Genomic DNA, 22,229 nt, shown 5'->3' on the forward strand with positions numbered 1-22,229 from the left:
TACTAGGACATCCATCTCCCTGTCTCAGAGGCTTAGAAGTAAGTGACTTGTCCAAGGCCACAGGGCTTACTTCTCGAATCCTTGAGCTGAGATTTTTGCATCCTGCCAGGCAACTTTCTATCTGGCCTGTGGCTCCTAGTCTGCCTAGGGGAAAATGGCCAGAGCTCTGCCTCAGGGCTGGGTGGGAAGAAAGGCTGTCCTCCTGTAGGCCAGGAGTAGTATTTTAGCACTGCCTGCCATCCAGGCCAGAGAGGGAAGGAGGCCTCCCTTTGTGGGAATTCTGGGGCATCCGGCAGGCTTCCTGGAGGAGGGGGTTCTGGGCAGGCTCTGGGCTCACCGCCGCCCAGCCAGCAGGTAGAGGTCTGGGAGGGTCTGAGTTGCTTTGCACAAGGCTGGGTGCACCTCAGTGGGGAAGGAGGGCCTGAGATGCCTTGCTGGAAAGATTGCTCTGCTAGTGGTGCGGGGGCAGGAGAAAGATAGACTAGCCTGATCCAGGCTCTGGGGCCTGAGCATCTGTGGAGATGGTGGAGCTGGGTGTGGGGAACACACTCCAGAATGAAGCTCAGACACCGCTGGGCAGGGAAGGAGGCAGAAAGGAGTGTGTGGGGGGGGAGGCAGAGAGGAGGGAGGCTGGGGGGGGAGGAGAAATTCTAGGGACATTTTCACCATCCAGCTGCTGCACACCCTGGGGTGGGGGCAGTCAGGCTCGGGCAAAGGTCAACACCAGAGCATTTCCAGAAAGGTCTGAGCCTGATGAGCAGAGGTAGGCTTCCTAGGTCTATGGGAAGCAGGTGTCAGGAAGCCAGATTTCTTGAGTCTGATGGGGGATGGTCCGGGACCCAGCCTGGACCAGGGTTGGGAGCCCAGGAGAAGGGGACATGTCTATGGATGGAGAAGCAGGTGGAGGCAACCTCAGGTAGAGCCCTCTCCACACACAGTCAGCCTGCCTTGCCTGGCTTCTCTCCCTGACCTTATCTCCTGCCTTATCTTCTGATTTCTCCACACCCAGTTTGTCCTGCCCCTCACCTGTCCCCTCCTGGCTCCAGCCCCTCTACTCTGTTAAATCTTAGAAGAGGGGCCAGGTGACCTTTACACAGATTGTGGGGAGAAGAGTGGGTTGGACTGGGGTTTCTAACAATCTGAGCAGCTTAGGCCAGAGGAAAGAGGGTGAGGGAAGGTTCTGGAAGAGGCAGTAGGGTGTGGGACTGGAGAGCAGCTTCCTCACCGGTCAGGAGACAGGAAAAGGTGTGAGGAAGGAAGGCACCGTGTGTGCAGCTGGGGAAGTGTCTGTAGGCTGCAAGGGATTCTGGGAGGTTGGGGTCAGGCTGGGGCACAGGGTGGAGAGGGGAGCTTCTAGTCCTTGCCTGCCCCACCTGGGCCAGGAGCCTTTGCTTCTCTGGGATCCTTAGGAGCAGGAGGTGGTTCTTACTCTGGGGAAAGGGCCGGGGGGATGGGGCACTCATGTATTTTTAGGACTGTCCTAGAAGCTACAGGCCTTTCCTTGGACACACCCACACTGTCTGCATCCAGGAACCGGTCTAGAACCTTCACCAGTTTGGCTCATTTATCCACAGACAACCTTAGGGGGGTAGGTGCAGTGAGCTTCTCCATTCTACAGAGGAGGAAACTGAGGCACAGCACTGGTAACTCATTTGCCCAGGCCACAGCTGCCCTGGGGACACAAGTCCAAATCTGCCACTCCCCACCTTTGCCAATGGGGATTGCTGCTGAGCAATGGGAGGCTCAGGCTCAGCGACCCCTCTTTTCTTTCTGCTACTCTGTGGTGTCTTTATTAACATAACCATGGCTACCAGCTTCCACCAGACCACGGAGGTGTCTGTGAGCCAGAGGCCCACAGGGGATGGATAGAGGGACTGGGCCCACGCCCCCACCTCTTTTCTCTCGCCGTCAGTCAGTCATAGCAGCCTACTGCCTTCTTGGAGGTTAAAGGGTGATGTCACTTGTGACTAGGTACTGCGTTCCTGCCAATAACCGGTATTGTAGGTGTTTGGAAATCCAGACGACTTCAGGCCAGAGCTGAGGAGTCACGATGGTGTCAGAGCCCAGCAAAGCAGGACAGCTCCTCGTGGACACGTGGACACGTGCTGGTGTTCTGGGGCCATGGGTGACAGCTGTTGACCAGGAATGATCATTGCAACTCAGCTGTGCCCCCACCTGAGTCGGGAGGGAGAGGGGCTGGAGGAGGGCTTCTAGGCCTTTTCTAGCCCCTGTGGAGCTCCAGATCAGGGACCCCAGAGTCACCTTACCTCACTGGGAGGATGGCTTGGAATTTAATTGGGGCCGCATGTGTTCAAGTGTGGGCGCATGCCAGGCCTCTGTAGGTGCTGTTGCTGTGACTGCACTGCCAACCTTGAGCCTATACCTCCTGGGTCCTGGGCAGTCATTCCGAGTCCTGCCGTAGAGCAAGTGTCTCCGCGCTTAATACGGGGTGAATTCCTCAGGGATCCAGGCAAAGTGCAGGCCTAAAACTGCATTTCTAACACGCTTCTAAGGGAGGCCATGTCAGGGATGCACCCTGAGTCACAAGGTGTAGTGTGGTTTCTTTTGGGTTTTGGAGGTACTGGGATTTGAACCCAGGCCTTGTGCTTGCTAGGCAGGCTCTTTACCACTTCAGCCACATCTCCCTAGCCTGTTGTGCTTTAGTTATTTTTCAGATAGGCCTGTGCTTTTACCTGGGGCCGGCTTCCAACCATGATCCTCCTACCTCTGTCTCCTAAGTAGCTGGGATTATAGGCGGGTGGCACCACGCCTGGCAGTAGGCTGGTTTTCAGGCTGCTTCTGAGTTGGTTCAGGGATTCTGCAAATGGGATGGAATGGAAGTGTTGGGTGCTGTTCTAAAGTAAGATCCCTGAGCTCTTAGCTTTTGGGTTTTGCCAATCCTATGGCAATTCTGTATGAATCATTGCCCACAGAAATCAGTTATATAACCTCAGGGGCATTAAGTTTATTCACAAGGTTGGGCAGCTGTCACCACCGTCCACCCTTAGAACCTGTTCACTATTCCCAGCAGGGTTCCATCTGTGCCTGGGACACAGTAGGTCTCTGTCCTCTCCTCCCTGTAGCCGCTCTGCTCTTCTCTGCCCTGTGGATTGACTATTGTAGGGACCTCACACAAGCGGAATCATTTCACCTAGCATAATGTCTTCAAGTCATCTGTGTCATAACACGTATTAGTTTTTCCTTCCTTTTCATGGCTGAATAGTGTTCCCTTGGAATCTATCATAGTGTCTATCAGTGGACACCAGGATTGTGTTCACCATTTGGCTATTGTGAGCAAACATACAAGTACCTGTCTGAGTTCTTGCCATCACTTCATTTGGATAAACACCTGTGAGTGGAATTGCTGGTCATATGGTGAACTTTCTTTTTTAATTCTTCTTTTTTACAGTATCAGGGTTTGAACCCAGGAAGTCAGGGCCTTGCGCTTGCTAGGCAGGTGCTCTACTAGTCATGCCCCTAGCCCGTTGTGCTTTAGTAATTTTTCAGATAGGGCCTTGTGCTTTTGCCTGAGGTGGGTTTCCAACTATGATTCTCCTACGTCCACCTCCCAGTAGCTGGGACTGCAGGCTTGCCCCACCACTCTGGGCTCCCACAGAGTAGCTTTGTTTAACTTTTTGAGGAGCCGTCACACTGTTCTCCACTGTGGTTCCCCTGAGCCGTGCACATGGTTCCAGGTCCTCGACCTCTGCAACACGCTTCTTATACAGTCTTTTCTTTTGTCATACTCAGTTGTCAGGATCTGGTGTGTATTTCACACTCAGAACATGCCTCAGTTTGCACTCACTCTAGTTCAAGTGCTCAGATGTCACCTGAGGCTGCTCAGAGGACAGCGTAGGCTTGAACTGTTTATATTTATATTTACCATAAATAATTATTTACTCACAGACTATTAATTTTTTGGCAGTACTGGGATTTGAACTCAGGGCCTCATGCTTGCTAGACAGATGCTCTACCACTTGAGTCACTCCACCAATTCTTTTTAGCTTTAGTTATTTTTTAGGTAGGATCTCTTATGTTTTTCCCCAGATCCAGCCTGGACCACTGTCCTCTTACTTACACCTCCAGTGTAGTTGGGATGATAGGTATGCACCACCATGCCTAGCCTGATAGATGAGATGAGGTCTTACCAACTTTTTGCCTGGGCTGGCTTTGAACCATGATCCTCCTGATCTCTGCCTCCCAAGTAGCTGGGATTATAGGTGTGAGCTACTATGCCTGGCTACATTTACTATAATTATCGAGGGGGTTGGATCAAGTCTTCCTTCTTGCTATTGTTGTTTATCTCCTATGTTCTTTGTGTTCTCCCCCGCCTCACTTCCTTTTCCTGCCTTCTCCCTTAAGTGGATTATTTTCTTCCATTTTATCTCCACTTCTAGCTGATGAGTGCTACCTTCTCTTTACTCCTCTGATTCTGGGTGATCTGGGAGGCACAGGAAGGCTGTGAGCTGGGGAATGACCTGACCTGACATTTTAATATCTGCACCTTTGGTTCCTTATGCAAGAGTGTCTCCACAGGCCAAATTCCTGGGAGAGGAATTGCCCAGGCGAAGAGGAACATGCATTTAGATTTGGGCCAGTCTGCCAAGTTCACATTCCAAAACGGCTTCGCCATTCTCACCATCGCTCATGACAGCCAGAGTTTTGGAGTGGCTGCTCTGTGCTGGACGCTGGGGACACTGGCGAGATTCAGCCTGAGTCTGGCTGTTTTATAACTCTCGGCCCTTCAGCCCACCTCTGATTTCAAAAAAAGGTGAGGTGAAGCTGAGCATGGTGGTGCACGCCTGTCATGCCAGCACTGGGGCAGCTGAGGCAGGAGGGTGGCAAGTTCCAGGCCAGCCTGGGCTATAGGAAGACCCTGTCTCCATAAAAAACCAGAAAGGAAAATCCAGGGATTGTTTTAGATGGTCTGGCACATCCTGGGTAGAACCAGGTGGAGCCAATGTAACTTGTGTGTGTCTTCCTTTTTGTGGTACTGGGGATGGAACCTGGGGCCTTGAGTTCTACTATTTGAGCCATGCCTCCGGCCCTCAGTGGTTCCATTGTACAGGATTGTTTGGCCTGGGGACTGCTTGTGTGGGCTCCCATCTACATTGGGTGCAGTTGAGGGGAAAAAATGACAGGCCCTCCCTCCTGGTGCTCACCAGGGAGCACTCAGCGAGAAGATCGGGCAAGATTATGGTCAGAGGTGACCCTCAGGCCCTTGATGTTTGTCTGAAAATCCCTGTGATGGGAGAGGGTTGCTTTCAGGAAGGGGTTGATCCAGCCCAGGGGCAGGTCTTACCCATGTTGTAGACAGTGTTTCAGGCCTGTGACAGATAAACTTGGCCTTGTAGCCCCACCCAGATCTCTTTTCTCAGGCAAGTTGTCCTCTATTAAATGCATTGTACAAATAAGGGCAGAGTCTGGCTTGGGGTAGGGAGGTGAGAGTCAGCTCTGCAGGATGAAGGCAGTGAAGGCTTAGTGAGGTGGATAAAGGGTAGCTGACATTATTGCTAATGCTTTCTGTTATTTAAGTGTTACTTAAAATCTGTATGCAATAACCCTATTCCCCCCTTAATTCCCCGCCCCCATTATTTATAGGCAGCTGTTCAGAGCAGACATTGGTTTTTTATTGTTGGTTTGTTTTTTTGTTTTGTTTTGTTTTGTTTTTGTGGTGCTGGGGTTTGAACTCAGGGCCTATACCTCGAGCCACTCCACCAGCCCTTTTTTGTGATGGGCTTTTTTTTTTTTGAGACAGGGTCTGGTGAACTCTTTGCCCAGGCTGGCTTTGAACTGCAATCTTCCTGATCTCTGCCTCCTGCGTAGCTAGATTACAGGCGTGAGCCACCAGCGCCAGGCTGGTTGGTTGGTTTTTTGAGACAGGGTCTTATGTAGCCCAGCCTGACCTCGAACTTGCTGTCCTTCTGCTTCAGCCTGCTCAGTGCTAGGATTACAGGTGCGTACTACCACGCCCTGTTCAGGGAAGGGATTGGTTTGAATTCTGGCTTGTCTGACCCAGAACCCATGGGCTTCCCCATCTGTGCCTTTGAGGGGCTTCCACATTTATTGAACTCAGACTTTTCCTCCATTAAGTTATTTGTAGTCTAAGAGCCAGCAAACATGACATGCATCCAAGCCTACAGATGTAGTAGTACCTGTCTGTAATACCAGCTACTTAGCAAGACCCTGTGTCAAAAACAAAAAAATGTGAACAAAAGGGCTGGGAGCATGGCTCCAAGAAGTAGAGCCCTTGGCTAAAACCTGGGTTCAATACCCCTGTGCCACACACACACAAAAAGGCATCCAAGCTACAGCATCAGTGGTGTTAATGGCAAGTCACCCATGGTGACTCATCCGACTCACGGCAACAAGACTTGACCTGGAGCCATGCTATTTATAGTCTTTCTTTATTGGGCTGTATGTGAATATTCATACATTTGGCTGCAGAAGTATTCATGTTTGTTTGTGGAGATGGGGGGGCTCATAGCTCGTGGGGTGCTCTGTGTCAGACACTCTCACAGTGTCTGAAAACTCCGCCTTTTGAGACCCATCTTACCTGGAGGACTTTGAGTCAAGGATCTCAGACCTGTGCAAGTGCTGCCTCTGTTTCCCCCGTCTTACAGCTCAGCTGCCCTTGCATCGTCTAGGGTGGTCCTGTTGCATTTACTACCCAGGGCTCCAAACATGACCATGACCATGACCGTGGCCTGGCACATGCTGGGTGGACGTAGCAGTGGCCAATGTGACTTCCAGCCTGAGTGTGAGTCTGGCTGTGCTGGTGTTGAGGGAGGGTTGGGCTAGCCCTGGACCTTCTCTGGACATGGGATGGGTTCAGACATTGGCACCATGGCCACACCCAGTTTGGTGAGAACCAAGAGAGAAGCCTCACCTCTAAAGGAGCAAGTGGGCTGGGTGCTGGTGGCTCACGCCTGTAATCCTAGCTACTCAGGAGGCAGAGATCAGGAGGACCAAGGTTCAAAGCCAGACGGGCAAATAGTTCTTGAGACACTGTCTCGGAAAAAAAACCATCACAAAAAAGGGCTGGTGGAGTGGCTTAAGGTGTAGGCCCTGAGTTCAAACCCCAGTACTGCAAAAATAAATAAAAAATAGAGGAGCAAGTAGAGGAATCCAGGAAGATCGAGTAATGGAGGGGTTTTATTAATGGTCTCCTCTGTGACTGACATACTGTCCCCAGCCAGAGCACTTGACCAAGCTCTCCACTGGGCTGGCTCATAGACACCTCACACCAACCATGCTGGACTCGGAATTCCCCATCTGTGTCCTACCCCCCAGAACACCCACAACAGATAGTAAACATCCATTCCTCTGGTCCTAGCTAAATCAGCTCGTGCCTTTCTGCCCAGAGTCCTCCTGTGGCCTCTGTCACTTCACGTCAAACACAAAGTCCTTACCATGGCCTAATATGGCCCTGAACACAGCGCCGTGGCCATGCCAAATTCAGATGTGCTCTGAGTATGAAATACACCCTAGCCAGATTTGGTGGCCTACACCTGTAATTCCAGCTACTTGGGAGGCGAGATCAAGAGGATCACAGTTCAAGGCCAGCCAGGCAAATAGTTTATGAGACCCCATTTTACCGAGGAGCTGGGCACGGTGGCATGTACCTGGTCATCCCACGCTATGGAGGAGGCTGACATTGGTGCGATTTGAGGCCAGCCTAGGCAAAAAAAGTTAGCAAGCCTCCATGTCAACCAGTAGCTGAGCACTGTGGTGTGTGCCTATCATCCCAGCTACAGTGGGAAACCTAAAGTAGGGGGATTATAGTCAAGGCCTGCCTGGGCAAAGAGCTCCTGCCTAAACCACTTGCTAGTGCGAAGCCCTGAGTTCAAATGCCACCCCCCACCCCCGTCCCACAAAAAAACACTCGATTTCAAAGACAGCATTTGAAACAGGTGAACTAGCTCATAAATATTTTCATTCTTCGAACATTGAAGTGATCATGGTTTATATTTATCAGGATAGATTTTAACAGAAGTTAATTTCTCCTGTTCCTATTGGGCAGGGCCTGTCTAGAAAGTTCCTTCCCTCTAGGGTCATTGGAGGAGCCAGGGAGTTAACTTGTGAAGTTTTCACATCAAACACGTTAGCTATTGTAATTACGCTTGATAGTAATGAGGACTGAAATCTAGCACCTGAGCCACACCCCAAGCCCTTTCCTTTGTAATCTGATTTTGAGGTACTCTTGCCTCCACCTCCTGAGTAGCTGGGATTATAGGTGTGAACCACCATACCAGGCCAGCCTCAGTTTTTAAACCTCTGGGCTTTCTTTTTTTTGATGTTCCCAACATTCCCAAAGACTCCTCTCAAATTCCTGCCTTATTCAATAAATACACACACATTCCACAATTAAGTATTGGCACTTGTGCTGCATGGCAGGTTCGGGTTTAGAAGCCGAAAACGAAGAGGTTACATTTTTGAGGAGGGTTAAGAGTTGACACAGAGAAGAGTGATAACATACTCGATATTTACAGATACTTATGTTACATGTGTTTAATTTCTATTTATTGACAAAAAATAGATAAATATGACTTGTGTTTGTAAAGACTAAAAAGACAAATGATATGCTGTATAGTTATTTTACAAATATTTATATCCTTTTTAAATCTATATGCCTACACATAAAATCAATATAAATGCAAAAGAGATTGCACATCAGAAATTGCTAAGAAGGAAAAGCAATGAGCGAGGCCAGAGGTCTGCATTTGGAAATAGGCTGATCAGAGCAGTTTGGTTGAGGAACAGGGAGGCCCTAGGTTCAAAACCCACTGCCACAAGGAAGGAACAAAGGAAGGAAGGAGTGAGTCAGTGCTACTCCAGGGCCAAGCCGGCTGAGTGGGCAGGTGAGCACATGGGGTTCAGATCTTGACTGGAACCCACTCTCTCCCTCATTTCCTGGGTGACCCTAAGTCTCTGATCCTCATTGCCTCAGCTGTAAAAAGATGGTTGTTTGTTCGTTTCTTCAACAGATACTTACTGTGAACTGGCAAGTATCCAGGGAGCTGACAGCCTTACCTCGTGGTTGCTGTGGGCTCAGCTTTGCTCATTGGAGATAAAGGCATCTACTGTGTACAGGGTTCATGAGCCCAGCCCTGTTCCTCGTCTGCATTCTTAGTGGTTTTTAAGTGGGACTCTTACTCACTCCTGTAATCCTAGCCAGTCAGGAGGTAGAGATCAGGAGGATCTCGGTTCAAAGCCAGCCAGAGCAAATAATAGTTCACGAGACCCTATTTCAAAAAAATTCATCACAAAAAGTGCTGGTGGTGTGGCTCAAGGTGTAGACCCTGAGTTCAAACCCCAGTACTGCTAAGAAGGAAAAAAGGAAAAAAAGAAATAGGGTGTAGAATCAGTGGAGCCTGTCATAAACCAGCACAAGTGTCCCACTTGTGGCTCACCCTACCTCCTTCCTTTTTGCAGCCCTGTCTGGCCGCAAGTCTACTGTGGTTCATGCAGATGAGTGGAAGGTGGAGTTCTCCGTTCCATTGGGCAGAGGCAGCCAGGTGACTGCTCCCGGTTGCAAGGGATGCTAGGAAATGTAGTCCAGCCATGTGCCGAGGAAGGAGGGATGGGTGGGGGGGTGGTCATAAAAGTGCTCGTAGTGGCTGTGCATTTGCAAATGCCCACATGGCCCACAGGTTGGAGGGGGGCGGGCAGAACTCAGTTCAAGGTTGAGATGGGGCATCCAGATCAGCCCCTTGCTTGTGTTTTGACTCCACAGTCCCCAGTATTATGTGTATTTTACACCACGACCTTCGACAGGTTGATACACACCTGAAAGAGGAGCTTGGAGGGACACAGCCTGGCCACTTCTGAGCCATTCAGCAATACACTTTTCTATTTTTTTTTCCCTGCATTGGTAGAAGTGGTGATTGAGACACACCACACTAATTCCCCTCCCCTCTAGTGTTGCACGTTGCAGTTTGGAAACAGTAATAAAATGGAAACAGAAATGTGGGAAAACTTGAACTGCACAGCGACTTCTGGACTCCTGAGAGTCCAGCCTCTGGGTCCCACAGCTCCCATGTACAGTTGAGAGGCATGTTGGAGGCCCTGAGGCCGAAGTGAAGGTCAAAACAGCATGGCTTTCTCTTCCTGTGAGGGGCTCTGCCACCCACACTACCTCCCCGACATCATTTCCACACCCTCTACCCCTGCTCACAATGATCTAGCTGTTCTTGGAGCCACCCGGGTACATTCCTGCCCCCGGGCCTTTGCACATCCTCTTCCCTTGGCCTGGGATGATACTTTTTCCCCACATATTTTGCATGGATAGTCAACTTCATTCGGGCCTCTGCTTCCGTGTCACCTTTGCTGAGGGACCTTCCCTGGGCACCCTATATAAAGTCAAACATACACACACACTTCTCGTCTCGTACTATTAGCTGATACTACATTGTAGATTAGTTGGATAAATTGTTTGTTTGATAGTACTGGGATTTGAACTCAGGGCCCTGCGCTTGCTAGGCAGGCGTTCTACCACTTGAGCCACTCCCTAGCCCTTTCTCAATTAGGTTATTTTTTAGATAGGGCACCAAGCCTGGCTTGTTTGTTCAAGATAGGGCCTTGCTAACTTTTTCTCAGGCTGGCCGGGAACTGCATTGGGAACCCTACTAAATGTTTGTGGAGTGAAGGAATCGAAGTGTTTTGTTTGTTTCTCTGCCCACTGGGAAGCAGTTTCTCTAAGTCAGCCTCTGCGAAGGAGAGTCATCTCATTCATGAGGTGCTGTGTTGGAGGGGCAGGAGGCAAACTGGAGCCAGGAAGGCCCTTCCCAGGATCTCTGGGTCAGTGGCTCGGTTCCTTTTACTTGAAGAGCAGGAACTTGTGTCTGTAGGTGATCCCCAGTTCTTACGCATCCCGAACAAGGGCTGAGGAGTCCTTGGGTTTTTGACTGAGTCTCACCATATAGTCCAGGCTGGTCTTGAACTCACAGTCCTCTTGCCTCAGCCCCTCAAGTGCTGAGATTACAGGAACGCACCACTACACCCAGCTCATTTTTCTCTTTTATAGATGATTATTTTGTAAGAGTGACCTGGGAACAATGTGGGTTTTTCTTTTCTCTGTTTAGATAAGTCCTCACTCTCACCTTGTGATTACCTTGACCTCCTGGGGGGCCCAGAAAGCACAGGGGTGGGAAGTGGGTGATCCTCTTGCATCCTGTCCCTTAGATCCAGTTTTCTGTGCGTGAAGGGAACGTATTTACCTTTTTATTGAAGTATAAAGGCCCCAGTGCTTCTGAAATCAGCACTTTACGTACTTGGGGAATTCTGCAGGCCCAGCCCACTTTACATGGTGACTTTTGCAACTTCTTGTTGGTTCCATTGTTAATTTTCTGGGGTGGGTGGTGGTGGGTGGACCTGGAGATCAGAAGGTTGAGTCTTCCTCTACTGCCCTTTACCCCAGTGGGTGTGGAATGGAGGCAGCACAGGGTGTAGGGGGCCCGCCTAATTCATATAGGGGCAACCAGGACCCAGGAGAAGGGGTCTTGATTCTGCCTACTTTTTATTTATTTATTTATTTATTTTTTGGTGGGACTGGGATTTGAACTTGGGACTTCACACTTGCAAAGCAGATGCTCTACTTCTTGAGCCCACACCTCCAGTCCATTTTGCTCTGGTTATATTGAAGATAGGGTCTCATGAACAATTTGCCCAGGCTGGCTCGATCTGCCATCCCTCCTGATCTCAGCCTCCCCAGTAGTTAAGATTACAGGTGTGACTTGGTTCTATCTATTGATGGGGCCTCTGTGTGACTGGGATGGGAGCGGACTGGGGGTCCATGATAACGGAAGCTCTCTGACTGAATTGCAGCCTGCAAGTGAGGTTGGAATAGAGACCCAGGGAAAGGGCCTCTAGTGACCCATGTGATGACAGACCTTCTTTCCTTTACCCTTCCTTAAAATTTTAAAGTAGCTTTGTTGAGATGTAACTCACATACTATAAAATTTACCCATCAAAAACATATAATTTATGGTTTTTAATGTGTCCACAGAGTGGTGCAACCATCACCATTCTCCCACTCTTGTTCTAGAACACTTACATATTTTTTTTTCTTTTGAAGTAGATCCTTGCTATGTAGCCCAGACTGCCTGGAACTGAGTATCCTCCTGCCTCAGCCTTCCTAGTGCTGGGATTACAGGTGTGATAACCATACTCCACAAGCTCTAGAATGTTTTACAAAAGAAAACCCTGGGTCCACAATGTCATTAGTTCCTGTTCTCCTCTCTTCTTTCCCCTGTCAACCATTAATCTGCTTCCTGTCTATGGATTTGCCCTGTGTGGACATTTCATATAAATAGGATTATAAAATATATATAATCTTTTGTGCTCACATCTTTTCTTTCTTGTGGCACTGCGGAATGAACTCAGGGCTTCCTAAGTGTCTGGCATCTTTTACTCAGCATCAGGTGTTCAAGGTCCATCCGTGTTATAGAATATACTTCGTTCCTTTTTGTGGCTGGGTAGTATTCCACCGGGCTGTGGAGCAGGCTTTGTTTATTATCAGTTGGTGAATATTTAGGTTGTTTTTTGGCTATGCTAAGTGACCCTGCTTGGTGGCCACTTCTTCAGCCAAGGTGGATGATGTCATTTCCAGCTACCCACTGTCCATGCCTCCCCCAGTCTGTCCTGTCTGCTCCTCCTCTTTCTCCTCTCTGTGTACCTTCTCCTTCCTCCAGCCTCAGCCTGGGAACCAAGAGTCTGGAAGCAGCTCCAGGGAGCCCTGGGCAGGCGCTTGGGAGCCTTGGTCCCTGCCGCCCACCCCAAGGAGCAGAAAGGGTGCGCTAGGACAAGGCCACTTTGGAAACAGTTCCTTTGTGGGCTTTTATATTTTTATGTTCCTTTGTCCCTCCCTCCCTCCCTTTTTGCAGTGCTGGGGTTTGAACTCGGGGCCTTGTGCTTGCTAGGTAAGTGCTTTGCTGCTTGAGCCACACCTCCAGTCCCTTTTGCTCTGGTTACTGTAGAGGCGGGGTTTCATGAATTATGTGGCTGGGCTGACTTCAAACCTCGTTCCTCCTGATCTCAGCCTTCCAAGTATTAGGATTATGGATATAAGTCACTGGTGGCCAGCTCTCGATTCTTTGTTTTTTTGGTGGCACTGGGGTTTGAACTCAGGGGCTCAGGCTTGTTAGGCAGGCACTGTACCACTTCAGCCATGCCCCCATGCCTAGATTCTGAATTTCCACTTAACGGTTGCCGTGTTTCAGTGGGGCAGCACAGCAGAAGGCTGTTGTCTTCGAGCCTCAGTTTTCTCATGCAGAAGCTGAGTACAGCACACACAGATGTGCACATGCATGCCCTTAATTCCTCCCCTGCCATCCGAGAGTCGGGGTCATGCTGCGTGCTTTTGGGCCCCTTAGTGCTTCTGTGTTGGTTCTCGGACAGTTATCGCTTGCACCTAGCTGGACATGCTGCCCCTCCTGGTCCAGTGGTAATAACGTCCCCTTGTGGTAATAACGTCTCCCCTGATGGAGGTCACAGGGTGCGAGCTGTGAGCACAGTGTTGCTTTTCCTTGTGTTTCTTTTCCTTCAGTCTGGAGTGTTTTCTCGGCCTTCCTTTGTGACAGGGACATTCTACTTACTTATTTTTGGTTACTTATTTTTCTGTAGCAGCAGACCCACTGGAAATTGAGGATGGCAGATTATTAAGAGGCTGCTTTTAGGGGCTGGTGGAGCGGCTCAAGTGGTGGAGCACCTGCCTCCCCAGCGTGAGGCCCTGAGTTCAAACCCCAGTAAAGCCAAAAACAATAATTAAAAAAGAAGTGGTAGTGTGCTTGTCTAGCATGTGGGAGGCCCTGGGTTCCATCCACAGCACCAGAGGGCAGGGCGTGGGAGCATGGGGGGAGTCACATGTTATCTTGAACAAAGAGGAGAGGGAAGGGGGAAAGAAAGTGAAGTATACAAAGTCAGGAAGAAGCTGAGAAAGACAAAGTGATTGGTGTTCTGCCCTTCTCCAGGGGAGGGCAGCCTTAATCATGTTTTGGCATGTTTCTCCTCCCCATCTTCCCCTGCCCTGGCTCTAGGCCATTTTATTATTTGTTCATTTAATTATTTATTTTGTGGTACTGGGGTCCCCAGTGTGCTGGGGTATTTCTTCTCGCACAATTGGCAGGAGATGCGGGTTCTGAGAGCTAAAGAGACCTGGGTAGGGCATTTGGGAACTGGTACTCTGCCTACTGAGTGTTTGTTTGTGTCCCTGGAACTGGGATCTCTCTCTCCGTTTTTTTGGGGGGTGGGACAGTACTGGGATTTGAACTCAGAGCTTCAAGTTTATGAGGCAGGAGCTCTATTGCTTGAGCCACACCCCTGGCCTGCTTTTCTTTTCTTTTCTTTTTTTATTAAGAATAGGGTTTCTGATTTATATAGACAGATCCTACAATATTTGCTGTCTCTCTGGCCTCTCTTGGCACGATGTCTTTACAACCCTACCATGTCATAACACATACTTGGATTTCACTCCTTTTTATGGCTGAATAATAGTCCACTGTCTGGACAGACTGTTTTGTTTATCCACTAGTGATTGGACATTTGGGTTGTTCCTGCTTTGGGTTTTCATGAATAATGCTGCTGTAAACTGTTTTTCGTTTGTTTGGTTTTCCTGTGTTTGTGGGTTGTTGTTCTGTGTTTTTCCCAGTGCTGGGACTGGAACCCAGGACCTTGCACATGGTGGACAAGGGCTTTTCCACTGAGCCCAGCTGTGAATGTTTGTGTGTGGGGTTCAGCGTGAACGTGTGCCTCCATTTCTCTCGTATGTCTGCCTAGTGCTGGAACTGTTGGGTCAGACGGTGACTCCAGTTTAATCCAGGAACCGCTGGAACGTTCCAGTCCCTCCAGCCACGCACAAGCATGGCTCCAGCTTTACCATCTGTTTTTGCACTCTCCCACTGGTGGGCATCTGGGCTGTTTGCAGTTTGGAGTGGCAGAACCTTCTGGGATGTGTCCTGTGGCCCAGAGCTGCCATTACTGAGAAAAGTGGAATTACAAAGGGGGTGACCAGGCTCAGAGGTGCTGGGTAAGACTTCTCCCTGAGGGCCTGTGTGGGGCCCTCATTGCGTGTGCTTCCAGAACCTTCTTCCTGGGTGAGTGCGGGAAGGGATTACTGCCATCACCTACACAGTCCCTGCTCCATGAACTTGAGAAACAACACTCTTGTCCTGCTGCCCGTGAGCAAGATGTCCCTGTTCCACACGGCTGCACCGGCCATGTCCTCATCCATGCTGCTTTGGGAGCCTGTCCCCATGGGGGTGTCCTGTTGGACTGGACCTTGCCCACAGGAAGTGGTGCCATGCAGGGGCGGTCTGCATGTTGGTCTGGTGGGCACTCTGACTGCCCTGTGGTTTATGGTGCCCCTGGTGTTTGGTGGGCGGTGTGGACAGATGGGATACCTGAGCCTCCCAGGTTAGGGTGCCGCTGGAGAGGCCAGATAGGCCCTTTTGGGGGTTGGCAGGACCCCCTGGGATGCACCACCTTCTCTGTCTCCCTTGCTTCCTGTTGCTTTCCCCTTCTGACCTGTGTTTCCTGAACAGCTTTGCCCTCAGTCCCCTTTCTCCCCTGGCTATCATCTTCTCCATGACCTTTCACCTCTCCACCTCCAGGTGACGTGGACCCTGGATCTCTGGTTGGCCTGGGTTGGATGTCCCTCCTCCCAGCCCTGGTCAGTCTCGGTCAGGCACCTGCCTTGTCCAATACCAGCTGTGGCCTCTGAGAACACCCCAATGTCATCCAGCCAATATTTACACAAAGTGACCAAGACAGGAGCGCACCCTCTCAGGGAGACAGGCAGCAGCTGAGAGAAGTCACTTTTATGGCACTTCAGATTGCCATCAGCCCTTTGAAGAAAAACAGAGCAGGAGGGGGAGGGATGCACTGGTTGGGGAGAGGTCCAGTTCTAGGTCCAGTTGGGTTGAGCGTCGTTGACCTGGTGACAGTTGAGAAAAGGGAAGAAGGGAAAAAGGATATCAGGCAGCGGGAACAGCATGTGCAAAGGGCCTGAGGCAGCTGTGTGCCTGGTGTTTGGAGGAATATCAAGGAGGCCAGTTTGGATGGAAGAGATGAGGACGAGAAGGGGCAGATCATACAGAGCCTGTGGCTATAGGAGGACTTGGGGTTTTACTCAGAGTAAAAGTTTGAAAGCAGCAAGTGTCCACCTTCATATACTTATATTTATTTCCACCAAGTCATTTTAATTCTCATAACCCTGTAAGGTAGGCTGTGCTTTTAATCTCACTTTACAGAGAAGGAATATGGTACCAAAGTCTGGCCTCTTCATCGTTACCTATTTTTATTCCCATGGTGCTGGGGATGGAACCCAGGTCCTCACTTGCTAGACAGGTGCTCTTCCCCCCGCACTTTTGTTTGTTTTTACAGGGTTTCACTAACTTTGCCTGGGTCGGGCTCCACCTTGAACTCCTCCTACTTCTGCCTCCTGAGTAGCTGGGATTACACGCAGGTATCACTGTGCCCGACACATTTTCTTTAATCTTTTGGTTTCTACGTCCTGTGTCTCTCTTGTGGGGGTCAATTTAATTAAAAGTTGATCATATAATATGTGAACCAACTGCTAAGACACTGAGAAGACAGGACACAACATTTTATGAGCGAGTGTGGTTTTATCTACCAAACTCCTACAGGAGCTTAATCCCTGAAGTCCTGTGTTAATGGTATTAAGAGGGTGACTCTTAATCCGACTGTGTCGTTTAGAAGTGATTAGATTAGGGCATGAGGGTGAGCCCCAGTGATTAAATCCTGGTGGCTTCATGGGAGAGGGAGGGAGAGGAGAGAGAAACACGCAGTGGCCACTCCCACAAGAACCTGTATCATGCCCTCTGGACTTCTAGCTTCCAAATCTGTGAGCTAAACAAACCCATCCGTTTTCTGTAAAGTAACCCACCTCAGATATTTCATCATGGTAACACGACGCTGACTGATTCACATCATGAAGCAAAGGAACGTCACTGTGTCTGCCTTGGGCATCTCATGCTCTTCCTGTAATGCCTCATTGCCGTGCCTGTTGGTCACCTTCTGTCTCGCATCAGATCACGTATTGATTTCTCATCTGGATGAGTTTGTTTTATCGCTGAGATTTTGGAATAAACAGAAATCAGCATTCTACCAATGGAATCAAACAGAAAGGTCAGGAGGAGTCAGGTGCATGTGGCTGTCTGGCATGAGACCAAAGTGGCTGCTGGTCAGATCTGTGGGGAAACCAGAAATTCTTAATAAATGGAGGTGAGGACAAAATGAAAAGGTCACCAAGGGCTGGAGCATGACTCAGTGGTACAGCACTTGCCTACGATGTACAAGGCCCTGGGTTCTATCCCCAGCACCATGCACATATACACACACCCACACAAGTTAATGTTTTGAATGACTTACGTATTCACATTGCTGAAAAACCAAGAACTAATCTGAAAATCCACAGAGGAAGCTCCCCCGTGCCAGATCCACACTCTAGGTGTTTGCTCAAGTTGTTTGACTGGGTCCCCATCCCTCATCTTGTTCCCATCTGCCAGTCCCCCTGTAGTTCAGTGTGCTTACTGCCCAGGGATCCTTCCTGAAGTACTTTTTTGAACTCAGTGCTGGGATTTGAACTCAGGGCCCTGTGCTTACCAGGCAGGTGCTCTATCACTTCAGCCACACCCCCAGACCTGTTTGCTTTACTCATTTTTTGGATAGGGTCTCAAGGTTTTGTCCACAGCTGGCCTGGGACCTTGATGCCTCCCAAATCCTGGGGATGACACGTGTACACCACCATGCCCAGCTTGTTGTTTGAAGTTGCCTCTGGCTACTAGCTTTTTGTCTAGGCTGGCCTCAAACCATAATCCTCTCTTTCTCAGCTTCCCAAGTAGCTAACATTACAGACATGAGCTACTGGTGCCTGGCTTCCCCAAAGGTTTTTTTTTTCTTTTTTCCAAGTATTGGAGTTTGACAGAATTTGAACTCAGGGCCTACATCTTGAGCCACTCCACCAGCCCTTTTTGGTGAAGGGTCTTTTTTTCAAGGTAGGGTCTCTCGAACTATTTACCTGAGCTGGTTTCGAACCTCAATCCTCTTGATCTCTGCCCCCTTTCCCTCCAAGTAATTAGGATTACAGATGTGAGCCTCCTTCTCCCTTCTTTAAGCAGCTGGCCTCATTTTATGCTCTCAGTCCTCTATTTGATGTGTCAGTAACAATTGTCTGGGAAGTCTCCAGTCAGTCTACAGAGAACATCCATGTTCTTTTTTATGGCACGTTTATTGACATATAATTCACATGCTATAAAATTTGCCCATGTACAGTGCACAGTTGAGTGGTTTTAGAGGTGTGCATCCGTGGCCACAATGAATTGCAGAGCACTTTCATTACCCCAGACAGACCCCCTGTGCCCGAGGGCAGCTGCTCCTAACTGCTCACTCCCTACTGGCAGCTGCTTGTCGCCTTTGTGTCTTGATGGATTTGCCCATGGTTGGCATCACAACAGTGGTGTTAATTGCTGCGTGGCCTGTGTGGCTTGATACAGCCAGCAGCGTGTCCTTGTGGCCCACCCCTGTGGCAGCTCTCCTGCCTTCTCGTGGCAGGGCGCTCATTTGTGTGTTGATGGGTGTTTGGGTGGTTTTCAGTTATGCTTCTGGGGACGTTTAGGTACCTGTTTTTGTGTAGGCAGAGGTTTGCCTTTCTCTTGGGTCTGTATTAGGTGTGGAATCGCTGGCACATATGGTTGTTGTAAATGTGACTTTTTTTTTTCTGGTGGCACTGGGGTTTGAACCCAGAGCCTCCTGTTTGCTAGGCAGGTGCTCTACCACCTGAGCCACACCCCAGTCCTTTGTTTTTCAAATAGAGTCTCGTGCTTTTCTCCAGACCAACCTCAGCCTGTGATCCTCCTACCTCTGCCTCCTGAGTGCATGGGATTGCAGGTGGGTGCTACCATGCCCGGGTACATCTAACTTCTTGAGGAACTGCTAGGTGGGCTTCCATCACCGCCGTCTCATTTCACACCAGCAGCATATAAGTATTCCCCTTTCTCTGTCCTCACTTGCCGCTGGGTAGGGTCTGTCTTTCTGCTTTCAGCCACTGCTAGATGCGGTGCGCACGTCATTGTGGTTTCCCCTTGTGTTTCCATGATGATTGATGGACTTGAGTGTCCTTCCAGGTGTTTTCTGGCCATCTGTGCACCCTGTTGTTTTTGTTTTGTTTTGTTTTTTTACAGTAGCAGTGTTCTCCTCTTTAACCTAGGGTTCTGTTTCCAGTACCTTGTTACTGTGCACATTGTAAAACCTCTAGGTGTATTCCTTTTGTCATGTGGATTGTACCTGCAGACGAATTGACCAGGTGAAGGCTAGCTGCAGGACTGTGGAGCATCTGCCTAGCAGCATGAGGCCCTGGATTCCATCCCTAGTACCGCAAAAAATGAGGTACTGCCCAGCGCCAGTGACTAACCCTGTAATCCCAGCTACTTGGGAGGCTGACATTGGGAGGATGGAGCTTCAAGGGCAGCCTGGGTAAATAGTTCCCAGGACCCCATCTTCAAAATAACCAGAGCTAAACAGACTGGAGGTGTGGCTCAAGCAGTAGAAGGTGTGCCTGCTTTGCAAGTGCGAAGCCCTGAGTTCAAACCTCATCTCTGTAATCTTGGCTGATACTCCGGTGTTCGGCAAGTCCTCACTGTTGGAGTGTGCCATGTCTACAGATCATCTATTCGCTAACATTTATTTGTAATCTGTGCTTTTTTAGGTTTTTTTTCTTTTTTCTCACAGTGCTGGGGACAGACCCAGGCCCTTGCACATGCTCAGCAAGCACTCTGCCACTGAGCTGCACCCCCGCCTGGTGTGGGGCATTTATGAGCCAGGTGACCTGGGACATTTCTGTGCAATTGTTTATGTGGACGTTTTCACTTCTCTAGAGTGGAATTGTTGGGCCAGGGAGCTGGCATACATTTAACTTTAGGTAATCTGGGCTTTTAAGTATCTTCTGGAATGAGGCGTCTTGCAGAGAGCCATTCCAGGGATGCTTGGCAGTTGAAGATTGCCAGGCCACAGGCTGTTCCTCTGGGATTCTCTGACCTTCCTTTCAGAAGCAAAAAATGGCTGCTGAGTGCCTGTTGTGTCATCATCCTCCAACTGAGGAAGGATCTGGGTAAGCGCTCTTCCCAAGGCGAGTCTCTGCCTTTTTATCCAAATGTGAGCATTTTCCCAAGTCCCTGTTTGCTGCACAGGAGGTTGACAAAGGAAAGTTGTAGCAAAGGGGCAGGGCCCATCCTTGCTGTGATTTGTCCTCTCGAGTGGGCATGGTGCTGAATGTAACCATGTGTGGTCTTTGCCAGCTGCATCACAATCCAGGGAGCTCAGCTTAGAGATTCCCAAGTTTACAACCTTCCAGGTGGGACCAGGCACAGTGACTCACACCTATAATCCCATCCTCTGAGATCAGAAGGATTGCAGTTTAAGGCCAGTTTGGTCAAAAAATTAGTGAGATCCCATCTCAACTAATAACTGGATGTGCTGCCTCACACCTGTCATCCCAGCTTCTTGGGAAGTGTAGGCAGGAAAATCACAGTCCAGGTTGGTCCCAGGCATAAATGGAAGACCCTGTCTGAAAAACAACTAAAGTAAGAAGGGCTGGGGGTGTGGCTTAAGTGGCAGGGTGCCTGCCTAGGAAGCATGAGTTCAAACCCCAGTATCACGACCACCAACAAAAAAAAGCGAAACAAGCTGGGCACTGGTGGCTCACACCTGTAATCCTAGCTACTCAGGAGGCAGAGATCAGGAGGATCAAAGTTCGAAGCCAGCTCAGGCAAATAGTTTGTGAGACCCTGCCTTGACAGTACCCATCACAAAAAAGGGCTCATGGGTGGTTCAAGGTATAGACCCTGAGTTTCAAGCCCCAGTACTGAAAAAAAAAAAAAAAGCCAAGCTTCTAGTCATCATGGTCTGTTGAGGCCACACACCATGCAGGAAGGATGCCATGGCATGTGGAAAATGGACTTGTGTGGGGCGCTTTAGGGCTGCCCAAGGGGAGGAGACCTGGATGGGCCACTGGGTGGAAGGGAGGCCATGAGGCTCTCCAGGAAGTGCACCCCTGACAGGTAGCCTGGGAAGGAGAGGGAGGGGCAGTACCACTGTGTGCTTCCCACTAGCGTACGTTCAAATCCTTTGTGCTGAATGGGCAGATGACCTTGAGCAAATCAACCACACTTTTGTGCCTCAGTTTCCCCATCTGTGAGATGGGCACAAGGTTCACAGGGTGCCCCTCATAGATGTAGTACATAGAACAGTGCCCAGCCCTGAGCAAGTACCATGGGACCTTGACCCTGGTGCTGAGATGATGAGGTTGGAGGTGGCAACTGAGAGCATGCAGTGTAGAACCTGGACCACCCCCAGCCCCTGCACCTCCAAATACCAAGACGGTCTTTGCAGGATTCCAGGTGGCATGACTTGGGGTGGGACAAACAGGCTGTGACCATGAGGAAGGGGCCACAGAGGAGTCTGGAGTGTAGTCTCGTTTCTGAGTCCCCAGAGAGGGCTGTATCAGTCAGCAGCTTCTGCTGCATGACAAACAGCCCAACACTGAGAGACTGCACCCACTATTAAGTAAGCCCACCTTATTCATGGATTTATTACCCACGGTTTTGACCAAGGGCAGTTAAAGTAAATTAAAAAAGAAAAGAAATTTAAAAGACAGATTTTTTTTTTCCTTGGCAGCACTGAGGTTTGAACTCAGGGCCTCACACTTGCTATGTAGGTGCTCTACCACTTGAGCCACTCCACCAGTCCTGTTTTGTGATAGGTTTTTTTCAAGATAGGGTCTCACAAACTATGTGCCCAGGCTGGCTTTGAACTGTGATTCTTCTGATCTCTGCCTCCTGAGCAGCTGTGATTACAGGTGTGAGCCATCAGCGCCCAGCAGTATTTTCTGTTCTTACTCCATGCTGTTCAGTGACTTGAAGAAATCCCCAGTCACAGCCTGCTAATATTTCACAACCTCCAAGGGTGGGATCCACAGCTGATGTCCTGGAGTTTGCACGTGGTCACTTGAGCCCCATCCAGCCTCTGTGGGCCAGGAAGGAGGAGAGGCAAGGAAAGGGTGTTGGCAGAAGCGCCAGGTGGGCTCCCCCTGCCGTCCCCACTTCCCAGCATCAGATGACGTGGTGCCATCCCTGCCATCTTTATGACTTGCACGGAAGGGAAGAGTGGCTGGGACAAGTAGCTGGTCTTGGGAGCTCCCAGGGGCTTTGCTGCCG

The 22,229-nt window shown here is 49.7% G+C and overlaps 1 protein-coding gene and 1 non-coding gene across 3 annotated transcripts in view; one reads left to right on the top strand and one right to left on the bottom strand.

The window, feature by feature from the left end:
• The window catches only part of Bicra (BRD4 interacting chromatin remodeling complex associated protein), a 65,226-nt gene that overhangs the window by 11,849 nt on the left and 31,148 nt on the right, over positions 1 to 22,229 (top strand). The gene's annotated exons all lie outside the window — the stretch shown is intronic.
• Trnaa-agc (transfer RNA alanine (anticodon AGC)) lies at positions 18,738 to 18,809 on the bottom strand. The gene has a single exon. It is a non-coding gene; the product is annotated as a tRNA-Ala (tRNA).

This window comes from Castor canadensis, chromosome 16, assembly GCF_047511655.1.
Source record: "Castor canadensis chromosome 16, mCasCan1.hap1v2, whole genome shotgun sequence".
NCBI classification, from domain to species: Eukaryota; Metazoa; Chordata; class Mammalia; order Rodentia; family Castoridae; genus Castor; species Castor canadensis.